At 37.8% G+C, this 13,941-nt stretch overlaps 1 protein-coding gene across 3 annotated transcripts in view; it reads left to right on the top strand.

The window, feature by feature from the left end:
* Positions 1–13,941, top strand: part of PDSS2 (decaprenyl diphosphate synthase subunit 2) — a 273,183-nt gene that overhangs the window by 194,221 nt on the left and 65,021 nt on the right. The window lies entirely within an intron of this gene.

Genomic DNA, 13,941 nt, shown 5'->3' with positions numbered 1-13,941 from the left:
TGAGCAATAATAAATGATTATTGTTTGAATCAACTGAGTCTGGGGGTAGCTTTACCACGAGTGAACTGGAGTCAGATGGAGTCAGAGAATCCATGGGAACCTGAAGGTCTAGGCCAAGCCCTTAATTAGGGTTCTGATTTGAGGAGCTAATTGGAGGCTTCTAGCCTGAGTACCGAAGCCTTGCCTTCTAGGGCTAGGACCCACTTAGTAACTGGAATGCCAACTGCCCCCTGGCTGGAGAGAGCAGAGGTTTGGTATTTGGAATTTCAGGAAATCCATGTCAAGACTGTTCACAAAGCACCTACAGTGGGGTTTTTTTGTGCTTTTCCTTACGTTTCCATAGTTTATTAATTCTCTTATGAAAAATCTGCATAATCACCACAAATAAAGTCATTTCAAAATCTGCACCTTCTTTTTGCCAGCACCAACTTCCTTCAGTCTGTTTTTGTGTTCTTTTCACTGTTTTCTTGAGATCTTTTTCTTCTCATAAAGACCATGTCTTGCAAGTCTGTGTTTGGCTTCATGAATTGTTAAGTCATGCTGAAGCCAGGTGTCTTGCCACTACCAAAATGGGTTTTTTTAAGCCAGATTCAAAGATGACATCAAGTGTGGTTTTGTACATTTTAGCAAGTTTTTCCCAAATTTCTGTCTAAGACACTGTTGCCTTCCTTCCCAGGATGAAGGTCATCAGTGATCATTTGTTTCCACTGAAGTAGTTGGTTGGTCATGCACTCCCTGGTTAGGATTTATACCATGTTGTTCATGATGGCAGTCAATCCTCAGCAGCCAGAGAGGACTACAGTGTTTTATATGGAGACATTATTGTGCAGTGTGAAAACAGAAGCACAGGATAGTGATGGAAAATTCAGAGCTTTGCAGACTATTCCCATAAAAATGGGTGAAGGTGGCCAGGGGAGGTTGACTAGAGAAAGGAAATAAGTGCATTTGAGTTCAAAGAAGCTAATTAACCTTATTAAAGTGGAATGGAGCTCATACTGAAAATTTTCTTTTATAGGTTAGAAATAGGAAAATTTCATTTTCCTTTCTTTGAAGTAAAAAATATCCCAAGTATATATACATGTAAAAAGTACCTTTAAAAGAAAACCTATTTTAAGAGGTTTGAAAGTGAAACAATGAGTACAGTATAAAAGCATTAAGATACTCTGGGGTGTATTTCATTGGTACATTTACTCACAACCTGTCTCTCTCATTGTACCCAAGGCATGTATTAATGAGCTAATAAAACATGCCATGTCATGTTTTATTGTTTGCTGGGCATCTGTTCAATCTTGTATCACTCACATATCCAAGACTTCAAAGATGCTGGTGGTGGTGATAATAAATACCTATAATTTTACTAACATCCTTTTTTCATAAAGTAGACACAGTCTTAAGTCATTCGTTGCAAATAAAACTGTTGAATTTATTCAGATTTAAAAGTTATTGAGTATGGTTTAAATGTTTTTTTATTATGAAATACATCAAGCATACAAAAGAGTGTATATGACAGATCTATACAGTTTAAAGACTGAAAATAAAATAAAACACCTAGGTGCCCACTACCACATTTAAGAAATAATGCTGTCTATATTTTTTTAGTCCACAAAATGTTTTTATTTAAAAGAAAAAACAGAAAATGTATTGTGAAGTAAGCTTATTAGAAATCAAATATAGGAATATTATATTAGATATGCAAAGGTGAGAAAGCAAAGGTTGATACAGATATGAAGAAGGCAGAAAAGCCCTTGGTGACTGAGAAAGCTAAGTGTGTATAATAGCCCTTTCGATTAAGCAGGCCCTCAAGTTTAGAGTGGGTATGGTTGGTGAATGTTTTTATTTGATAAATGTTTAAATTGAATTTGTACGCCATTTAGAGGTACTCCAGGTCACTCACTGTCAGCTATCGCAGCAAAGCATCTTAAAAGGCAGTTTATTTGCCTGAGAGATGAAACATCACTATTAAGCTTGTAAATTGTTTAATAGAATACCATTTTGATCACAGGACAAGAATAGACCATTCAGAAAGTGAAGCCCAAGACCTCAATTACCATCTGTCTATATGCCAGTAAGTCCCGATTTAATCTCCATCCCAGATCACTACTGAATATTTTGCTGCTTATTCAATACTTCCACCTGGTGGTATCACAGGCATCTCAGACTCAGTACTTATAAGACCAGATGTATGACCTTTCTCTCCAAACCCATTCCCTTGTCCTCTGTCTTCATGAAGAGCACCACCATTCATCCAGGCTCTCAAGTCAAAAACTTACGAGTCATCCTTAATACTTCTGCCCCTCACCAGGCTTAGCCCCATGGCTGCCTTACTCCATCTCCTGTATCACCACCTTAGCCAGAAGCGTAACTGAGAGGGAGCAGAGAAAGCAAGTTGCTTTCCTCAGCACTCTCTTCAGTAGTAGACTGTGGTGGTTAAAAACAAACCAAAAAAAGGCCACAAATTCTTTAACTCTCCTCCCATTGTCTCCTATCGAGTGGTGAGGATATATGACCCTTGAACCTCAGTGGGCTTGTGGTCCCCTCAACTGATAGAATAGGGTAGAAGTGACACTACCTGAATTCTCAGGCTGGGCCATAAAAGGGTCTCTTAGAATTGCTCACTCTCTTGAAATGCTCCCTGTCTCTGCCTCCTCTCAGAATTTAACCACCATGCAGTGAGAGACCATGGGTAGGTACTCCAGCCCCCCATCCCAGATGGGCCTGATGTGTGGGGGACTCAGCCAGTTCATTGGAAGTGGACCTCTAGCAGTTCAGTTCTTACAGCCCCAGCCCTCTGAATCATCGCTAGCTTTTTAGGCCTTCCCACCTGAGGCCCCAGACATCATGGAACAGAGACAAGCTGTCTTCTCTGTTCCCTTCCTGAGTTCCTGACCCACAGAATCTGTGATCATGATAAAATGGTGGTGGTTTTTTTGCCCGTGAGTTTTGGGGTAGTTTGTTACACAGAAATAGATAACTAGAATATAGATCTTTCCAACATGCTGGTTAAGACCATGCTGAAAAGATGTTGGGAGAAACAGTATAAATATACTTCCAAAACATCACTGATTGAATCCTAAGATTTATAGAGAAGGTAGTTACTTTATTCAGCTCGGGCTGCCATAACAAAATACCATAGACTGAGTGATTTAAACAACAGAAATTTATTTTCTCGCAGTTCTGGAGATGAGAAGTCCAAGATGAAGGTTCTAGCAATTCAGTTTCTGGTGAGAGCTGTCTTCCTGGTTTGCAGATGACCGCCTTCTTACTGTGCACTCACACAGTGGAGAGAAAGCCGAGCAAGCCCTCTGGTGTCTCTCGTTATAAGGACACTAATCCCTACCCTTATGACTAATTTAACCTTCTTTACATACTTACTGTAAATATAAACACACTGGCAGTTAGGGCTTCAACATATGAATTTTGCAAGGACACATACATTTGGTCCACAACAGTGGTCAAGAGCAGTACCTTGTTGATGCCCTCACTCCCCCACCATTGATGGCATAGGCTGCAGCCTGGCTTTACCCCATGCCTCCCCCTTTTGCATGGTCCAAGATGCCATCCTCTCTTGCCTGAGCAATTCCAGTTACCTCTTCCTTCTCCGTGTGTTCAATCCTCCCATCTTCTAGTCTTTCTCCACACCACCAGAGATCTCAAAATGCGGATCTGATGCTGCTGTTCCTTCATCTCAACCCCCAGTAACATCTCATCACTCCATGGATAAATACCGAAATCCTGACAGTGACCCAAAAGACCCTGCGTAATCCGACCCAGTCTATCCCTCCAACCTCACCTTGTACCATTTTTACCCTCACTGTCTGCATATCAGCCCCAGTAGCCTTCTCTCATTCCTCAGACAAAGCATTCTCCTTTGTATTTACAATCCTTGCATACTTCTTCACCTTTACTAACTTATCCCTTATTCATCCTTCCTGTGTCAGCTCAAGTGTCACTTCCTCAAGGAAACTACTCCCCAAAGCCCCAGTCTCAGTCAGGTTCTTTTATTACTGCTGTCATAAAAGTATGTTCATTTTCCCCATTGGAAGTATCTCAGTTTGCAGTTACATATTTATCTGTGTGGTTATCTGATTGTCTGGCTTCCCTTCTAGACTGTAAGAACTGTGAATGCAAGGACTCTCTGGTTTTCTCACTGGTGTGAACACCTAAAACAATGCCTTGTCTGTAGAAGATACTCAGTAAATAAACGAATGAATGGAGGAAATACAAATGGTTAATCAATGAAATTACTTCCCATATTTAAATGAAATGCCACTTTTCACCTGTTAAATTCACAAGTAAAACAATAATTCTACTCAGTGACAAGACAGTCTCAAACTTGGCTGGTCAGTGTGCATATCAGAACCTTTCTATAAAACAACTTGCAGAATATTTTAAGAAACTTTAAAATGTTCAAATCTATTGTCCCAGTAATTCTAATCATAGACTCTATCTCTAGTAGCCAGCTTCCAAGGTGACCCCCAATGAGCCCCACCTCCTAGTATTCTGAGTCTAATTCCTTCCCATACTATACTAGGTTGGTCTGTGTGACCAATAGCATACGGCAGAAATGATGGTGTGTCACTTCCAAGATTAGGTTATGAAAGATTGTGACGCTTCCCCCCGGTGTGTGCTCTCACTCTCCCTCATTCTACTGGATCACTTGCTCTGGGGAAGCCAGCTACCATGTCATGGGAGCAGCCCTGCAGAATGACCCACGTGGCAAGGAACTAACACCTGCTGCCAGCAACCACCCGAGTGAGCTTAAGAGTGTATTCTCCAGACCCTTTTTTTGGCTGTTGCCTGAGCAAACAGCTTGACCGCAGTCTCCTGAGACATCCTGAGCCGTAACCAGCCAGCTAAGCCATGCCTAGACTCCTGACCCTCAGAAACTCTGAGATAATAAGTGTGTGTTGTTTTAAGATGCTACATTTGTGGGTAATTTGCTATGTGGCAATAGATAACTAATACTCCATCCTAAGGAAATTCTTCCTAAAATGTTTTAATAGTTTGCTAATGTTGGCAATGCAGACTTTATATAGTATAAACATTTCTCATCTTAAGGAATGAATTAATTCATTGAAATGCTTTCAGCTGCAAAAAATGGGAAATCCAATTAAATAGATACAAAAGTAAGGAAACATGTTTTACTCTAACTGAGCATGCAGAGGTAGTCAGGCATCAAGGGACAGTTAACATGACAACTCCAGATATCAATGTTTTCTCTATATCTCTGTTCTGCTTCCTAGTGTCCTCTTTATTACCAAGCTTGTGGCAGTTTGGCTACAGTAGTCCTGGGTGTGGCTCATCAAGACAGAGCAACATCCACAGGTGCCACTTTTGCCTGGATCTCTTTCTGGGAGCTCTGCAGTATACTTTCCTCATGTCTTATTGCCTAGAATTGGACCACATGCCCATTCCTAAATTAATCATTGACAAGAGCAGTGACTACCTGAACAAAATTAGGGTTTGTTAGTAAAGAGAGAGAGGGAAGTAGATCCTCGGTGAGCGACTATCGTGTACACAGTAGGGAGCTATCTTGTTTCACTTTTTGAGCAGCTCAGATTGCTCTTGCCTCTCAGTTCCCGCTGGCCACCACTATATGTCATCCCTGCTTACCTGGAATATAACTTAACCCCTAATGGATCTTCCAGTTGTTGCCCCTCCAGTCCAAACTGCCTCCGAAGCAACCCATCTAATTGCATGTGTAGTCATATAACTTCCTGCTAAAGACAGTTTTCTAGCATCTAAGTAATAAGATCCAACCCTCTGGACCTCTCACCTACCTGACTAGCCTTGTCCTTCTTCATCTACCTTTCCCACTGTCTGCTTCAACAATATGGAACTAATATTGATGCCCCAAAGTCATCTCATACCTTATCTTCCTGGCTAATTCCAGTTTATTATTCAGAACCTGATTCAGCTAACAGTTCTCCAACTGAAGCCTTCCTTGGTAAAACTAGTCACTCCCTTCTCTGTGCTGTAAGCATAGCTTTCTTTTCACATACCATACTAGTTCCTGTGTACTGTCTTTCTCCCTTACTGAACTTCTGCTAAAGGTCAAGGAGTAATACCTAATTCTCAAATCTGTAGTGCCTGGCGTAGTAAGCACACACAAAAATTAATTGAACTGCATCTACTGCACATTTACATGGTATATCAAGCACCAACATACACTGCACGTTTCACAGCAAGCCAAGTTTCCCTTTGGTGCTGTTTGTTCATCTTAAAGAATTAAGCAGCGTTCCCTACTGCCCCTACTGTGCAACCCCTCTGAAGACTATCTGCTGCCCTCTAGCTGTTCAAAGCTTTCCCCATCCCAAGGATACCCCTTGCTGAAGGATTTGAGCTGTAAAACAGTCTTCCCTTCTCCATCCTGACCCCTCCTCAACATATCATTCCCATACATCTCAGCAAGAACTGACTCGTGGGGAGTACAGGAAGGGGCTGGCTAGCCCTAGACCAAAGAATTCCTGACTTTTAAATTCCCTGATAACCATTCTCTCTAATGTGTGAGTAAAATTTTAATAGCTTTATTTATTATATAGAAGCACTTTTTAAAACAGACTTTAGTTATACATTTATCACATCTTATCAGTTTCTCTCCCATGATTTACCTAGATACCTACTTTACTGTCTCCAGTGTGATTGGATTATAAATCAAAGCAAATTATTTCATCCTATTAGATGATGCTGTTAAAATGTTATACTCTTTCCCCCTTCCTCAGGATTCCTGAAAAAATACTATGACATCTACTATTCCTAATCTTGTTACTTATATGCTCTAGATTCTTGGATCTTTTCAGTGGATATTATTAAAAGACTTAATTTACAGGTTTAAAATGCTTTGTTGATACATAAATGAAACGTGTCATTACTCTTAAATACAACCTACTTTTTAGACTGTATAAGATATTTTTAAGTATTTCTACTATGTATTAAGCAAAATAGAATCCGACTGCTGTACAGCTAAGACCCATCTCTGCCATTTACTAATGTCTGATCATGATCGAAATACAGCCTTCAAGTCTCCTTACCTACTGAATGGGAATAATGATAATTAAGATTTTTGAGAGGTAATAGAATAATGAACATGAAAGTGTCATCACATATTGTTGACTCCCAGGAAATATTAGATTCTATTCTCCCCCTTGCTTTCTTCTTATCCCCAAATTTAGGGAGTCTTTCTGAAATTTTCCTTGACTTAAAAAAAATAAATAAAGCTGGTAAACATTTTGGCTGTTGTTTAGCTTCTCAAAATAGCTGAAAAGGCTAATTCAAAGCAAACATTTAAAATGGTGAAATGTGGCGTTAGATCTGATCTCTTATCAGACCCAAATTTATGCTGCATAAATATACAAAGATATATTTTACAGATAAATTATAAAGGTAGCAGCTCAGTATATGAATCTGAAAGAAGCATGACAACAGGAAATATTTGCATGCTTTCTTTAAAGTACTTTTAACACTCTTCTTCTCTGGTAATGTGAAAGATAGAAGTTTGGCTCGGCAGGTTCCGGTTGGGGCTTGAACATCTTCCTGAATCAATTAGTTTGCCTTTGTTCTGTGACCATGGACTAGACCTTTAATCCCAAGCAGCCACTTTACAAACACACTTTGGTTCCATGTAAATAGGTATGTACAAATGTATTACTACCATTAGGAAAGCAACTCAAAGTACACATTCCCCAGACAGCTCAGTAGCAGAACAGAATATTATATCTGAGTACAACCACCAGTGCCACTGTCTTGGGAAACATCATCTTGCAAGATTCAGGGTTTTTTTCCTGTGTGTTTTTTGAACTAACCTTGCTTGAGCAAAAAGGTCATGTTACAGTGAATGAGAGACCTACATTTTAAAAATTAATATCCTTCAGTCTGACAGTCCTTCAGTAGGTATGTTGACGTATATTACCTTTCTGAAAAAGAGAAAATCCCATCAAAAGTCAATGTTCACTGAATGTATCCTCCTTCTATAAACTGTACAGATGTAAGTTGATGCTGTAAGTATATCTGAATCTCATTTACTCTGACTGCTCTCATTCATTTCACACCAATTCTGTATATCTGATATCTGAAGATACTAATTCGGATGTGGTTATCAAACTAGTTTCTTGGTATTTTACAATTGTACATTAACTTTTCCTTTGTAATAGAGCATGCTCTCTTAATGTATACATGGCAAGCTGGCAGAAATGAATAGAGGGACTTTGTTTCATTTGTAACCAAGGTCACGATAGGTAATAATTTAATGTTCAGGTAATAAATTTTCTGATTAATTTAGGAACAGAATTATTGACTTATGATCTGATTAACTTATGATAGCAGATTTCAAGGGACTACATATTAAGTGTTTCTCGGCTATCTGAATTTTCTAATTTTGTTTTCGGAGATCGTGTATTAATTGAATTAAAATGTAGAAATGGTGAATAATAAAATGTCTTAATCAGAATAAGGAAAATATAATAAAACTGAATCTTTGACCATTGGAGATCTTCCAAGAATTATTCTGAGATAGAACTGTATTGATTTATCTATTAATATCCACATATAGATAGGTATAGATGTCATTCCTGTATTGTGAGCTTCTTGAGGACAGGCTATTCATTAATAAATATTATTAATAAATATATTCATGTCTATATTGCTTTACAAAGAACCTAACCCATAATAGAAACTAAATAAATGTTTGTTATATGAATACATGAGGATGGTATACAAACCACGAAAAGTTAATTGAGAATCATATAACTTTTTAAAATTTTAAGCATTTGAGACCAAGAAATGTAAAATTTTATATTCATTACCCTTTTTTCTTTTTTAGGAACTTTATTTTTTTTTATTTTATTTTATTACATCTTTATTGGAGTATAATTGCTTTACAATGGTGTGTTAGTTTCTGCTTTATAACAAAGTGAATCAGTTATACATATACATATGTTCCCATATCTCTTCCCTCTTGTGTCTCCCTCCCTCCCACCCTCCCTATCCCACCCCTCTAGGTGGTCACAAAGCACCGAGCTGATCTCCCTGTGCTATGTGGCTGCTTCCTACTAGCTATCTATTTTACATTTGGTAGTGTATATTTGTCCATGCCACTCTCTCACTTCGCCCCAGCTTTCCCTCCCCCTTGAGTGTCCTCAAGTCCATTCTCTACATCTGCGTCTTTATTCCTGCCCTGCCACTAGGTTCATCAGTACCGTTTTTTTAGATTCCATATATGTACATTAGTTAGCATACGGTATTTCGTTTTTCTCTTTCTGACTTACTTCACTCCGTATGACAGACTCTACCAGTCATATTTGAGATGCCTGTTTCTTCACAGCCTCACCAACACTGAGTGATGCTTTAAGGCGGTGGAAAGTGGTTTGTTTGGTCAGAAGCCTCCAAATCAAGATGTTGTCAGGGTTGTATTCCTTCTGGAGGCTCTAGGGGAGAATCCCTTTCCTTGCCCTTTCTAGTTTCCACCTTCATTTCTTGGTTTGTGGCTTCATCCTCCATCTTCAGACCCTGCTGCCTCCCTTTTATGAGGATCCTTTTGACTGCATTAGGCTCATCCAGTTAATCTGGGATAATTCCTCCATCTCAAGATCCTGAATTAACATAACTGCAAAGTCCCCTTTACCATGTAAGGTAACATTCACAGACTCTAGGGATTAAGATGTGGCTATCTTTGTGGGGGACCATTGTTAGCCTATCACAGGGAGATTTGTCATTCATCTGTGATAGAAAGTGCACATACCTTGCCTTATTGTCTTTTGTCTTCTATTGTTTGTGGTTCTTTTGCTTTTATTTTTTGCTATGTAGAGTTTATCCTGATAAATTGTGTGAAATACAGAGCAGTCTTAATTTTCTTCCAGAAATCTATTCAGTTGTACCAGCACCATTTACTGAAAAGTCCAATTTTTCCCTAAAATATAGTAAATTCCTGTGTATAGTTTGATTGATTGCTGGACTTTCTATTTCGTTCCATCATTTGTCTATCTAAAAAGTGCACTTTTTATTTTTTAATTATCGAGGCTTTATAATATAGTATCTGGTAGGGCTAGACATCATTAGCTCTCCTCATCTACCCTTCTTCCCCCCACCTCACCCTACACTGCTCTTCTTTTTCATGGCTTCCTGCTTATTCTGGTTATTCTTCATGCTGTTTCCAATATGAACTTTAGAATCAGCTTGCCTAAGTTGGGGGGGAGGGGGAGGGGTGGTGTTAATTTTATTGGAGTAACTTTATGAGGTTGGATCTTACTATCTTTAAACATGATATGCCTTTATATTTATTTAACTTGCTTTCCTTCAGTAGTATTTTAACATTTTTTTATACCAATTTTGTACATTTCTAAGTTTATTCCCAGCTTTTAAATCTTTTTTTCATAGATATAATGTAAGAAAAGGCCCTATTTACAATACTTTCTGATTAGTTTTTATGTATGAAAGCTATGGTTACATCTATTATGTTAATTATAAATTATATTGATTTTATATGCTGCTACCTTACTGAATTATCTTCTTGTTTGTAGTTTTTTGGTTGAGTTTTGTATATTGGTCTTCCCCAATATACAGTTATACTGTCTTCAAATAGTGATACTTAAACTCTTCCTTTCTAATTTTTATACAGCTATCCTTTTCTTGCCTCTTCTATTACATTGTTAAATAGCAATGGTATTGTGTTCATCTCTGTCCTGTTCCTGATTTTAGGAAGAAGGGCTCATGTGTTTCCCCATAAAGTATTTGCTGACTTTTGGGTGATCATGCATGCTTGTACACACACACACACACATAAACACAGACACCTTTCACATTAAAGAAATATACATCTGGAATGAGGGCATTTTTTTTTCCTTGTTAAAATAGTTCCTGTTTCTGCAGAAACTTCATTATTAGATTAATCTGTGATGGATGAGTTATCATAATTCAAGTATACAGTTCTTTTTTTCTATCAACTATTCATTGTCATGCAATAGTAAAAGCATTAAAGATGCAGCAAGCTTACAAAGTACTATTTTCTAAAAGAAATAGCAGGCATTTTCTTCTTTATTATTGTACTTTTGGTTATGCAGACACTTTGATGTTATAAATTTTTATGTCTCCCATAAATCTGGTCAGAAATTACTTTTGATTTTGTTGATTAAGTTAAACAGTCTATAGTAGGATAGAGTACGGGGTACAAGTGGTCCAAAGTAAGATAAAAGACTACGATAAAAATGATAGATCTTAAAAAAGAAACTGGTTTATGCACTAAACATTTTGTGTTTTGGTCTAATATTAACATGACATCTGTGTAAAATGACAAAAAGAACCGGTGTTGAATCACATTCGTTATATTTCCAGTCATTCTGCATTATCCCAGATGGCTAAATATGTTCTTTGCATGAAGTTTGAATTACTGTGTACGTTTAGTGTCCTATACGACATTTTTGTCATTGGTAGAGATTTCAGTAATTAAAATGGGAAACAGGAGCTTAGGTTATTTTCCTTACCAAAACTATGTTCCTTGGAACCACATTACTGTGATGGTTTTCGTGCTCTTGTACATTGGATGTCTTAAGCTGAGTGCAGGTTAGAGGATCCTTTCTGTATAATTACAGGAAGGTCTTTCTTTCCTTCAACACTGTGATCTGACCTGTGACAAATCTGTACCATAGTATGTAAATGGCTAACAAGTCAACTGCAAACCAACTGAATGTACAAATCTTAGTGCTGGTGCTGAAATCTCTTCAGAATAGTGATCATGATCTCAAAGTTTATTTCAAAATTTGCAAGCATCAAGTGTCAGTCATAACTGAAGATGAAACACTAATGAATTTTCATGCTTTAGGTGTACTTGCTTTTTAGATTTTTTGGTTCTCTGCTATTTTTACCATACTGTTTCATTTAAATTTCCTACACGCAGGACTTCCCTGGTGGCGCAGTGGATAAGACTGCACTCCCAATTCAGGGGGCCTGGGTTGATCCCTTGTCAGGGAACTAGATCCCACATGCATGCCGCAACTAAGAGTTCACATGCCACAACTAAGGAGCCTGCATGCCACAACTAAGGAGCCCTGGAGCTGCAACCAAGGAGCCTGCCTGCCGCAACTAAGGAGCCCTTGAGCCTCAGCTAAGGAGCCCACCCACTGCAACTAAGACCCGGCACAACCAAATAAATAAATTTTTTTTTAAAATATAAATAAATTTCCTACACGCTAACTTCGTTTGTGCCATTGAAATAAAATTGCAGTATATTACATTTATAAAAAAAGAAGAAATACGCATCTGTTCCTGTTTTATTCAGTGCTTTTTTCCCATCAAGAATAGGAGTTGAGGGCTTCCCTGGTGGCGCAGTGGTTAAGAGTCCGCCTGTCGATGAAGAGGACACGGGTTCGTGCCCCGGTCCGAGAAGATCCCACATGCCGCGGAGCGGCTGGGCCCGTGAGCCATGGCCGCTGAGCCTGTGCGTCCGGAGCCTGTGCTTTGCAACGGGAGAGGCCACAACAGTGAGAGGCCCGCGTACTGCAAAATAAAGAAAGAAAGAAAGAAAGAAAGAAAGAATAGGAGTTGAATTTTGTCAAATGCATCTTTAGTATATCTGGAGAGATAATATGGTTTTTATCTAGGTTTATTAATATGATATTAACTTCACATATTTTAAAATCCATTCTCAGATTTCCAAAATTAAATGCTATCATTTATTCGCAATGTTTTATGAAGCAGTTTACGCACTGTTTCTCCCCAAGTGGCTTTTTGATTATTACACAATACTATGTTGCATATTTGTAACTGTTGCTATAAGTGAAACTCTCTTTTTGTTTAAAAGCATGTAAAATTAAGTTGAGAATTTGATGTGACCAATGGGTTTAAGATTCCCTTCAACATGGTGAAAGAGGTGGGGCTAAATCTAAGATCTTTTTTTAATGGTGTCTAAGTTTTCTTATTATTTTTTATTTTGTCCCCAAATAATGGTGGAAGGAGAAGGATTGTGGTATGGGCGGCAGGAAGTAAAGTGTTTGAGTTAATTAATCCTTCTGGATGGGTTCTAGTTAGTTTGAGGTTTCAAAGAAACACCGTAAAATGAGCATCATTATGTATATCGCTTCATCATTCTTGTCCTCAGAGAGCTAACTGCCTAAAGCAGAGCTGTCCACTAGGGTAGCCACCAGCTCCTTGTACCTATTGAGTACTTGAAATGTCACTAGTGATGTGCTGTAAGTGTAAAATATACACTGATTTTGAAAAGTTAGTGTAAAAAAAGAATGTAAAATATTATTAATAATTTTATATTGATTATATTTTTTATTTTATTATAGTAATATTTTAGATACATTGGGATAGATAAAATGTCATTAAGATTAATGTCACCTGTTTCTTTTCACTTTTTTAATGTAGCTACTAGCAAATTTTTAATTGCATATGGGGCTTACATTATAATTTCATTGGACATCACTGGTCTAGAGTCAGTAGGTATGTGTATGCTTATGCTTCCTTAAAGATACTACCATGATTTTCATAATGTAAAAAGATGAAATTAAATAAACTACAGTTATGTCTTCCCTTATCATCTTGTTTCTTCTTATGGGAATAAACTTTGATGAATAGTATGATCTAATCATACTCCATTGTAATGGGTTACCTTCTCTCTGATTTTTTCTATCTGCCTGCTTATAAGAGAATGCAGTTCCTTCACTATGCCCTTGACATTTTAACATAAGTTAAAGACAATAGGATTCTTGTGTTTTGGAATATTAGCACTTAATTAAGAACTGATATGAATCTAGAAGAGAGTTAGTTTGAAGGTCTAAGTTTCTAATTTTGCTTATAAGTATATTTTCATAGAAGTTCCCTAGCTCAAAATAAAATTTGCTTCAGCATTTCTTTCATTTTTTCCCAATTACCCTAAAAAAGCAGTTCCCACCTCCTTAGTTCTCTTTAGGTAGAGGTCAGGGTCAGCATCTTTTAGTTCTGTCTTGT

Source organism: Stenella coeruleoalba, assembly GCF_951394435.1.
Source record: "Stenella coeruleoalba genome assembly, chromosome: 12".
Classification (NCBI taxonomy): Eukaryota; Metazoa; Chordata; class Mammalia; order Artiodactyla; family Delphinidae; genus Stenella; species Stenella coeruleoalba.
This window is presented reverse-complemented; position numbering and strand designations above follow the sequence as displayed.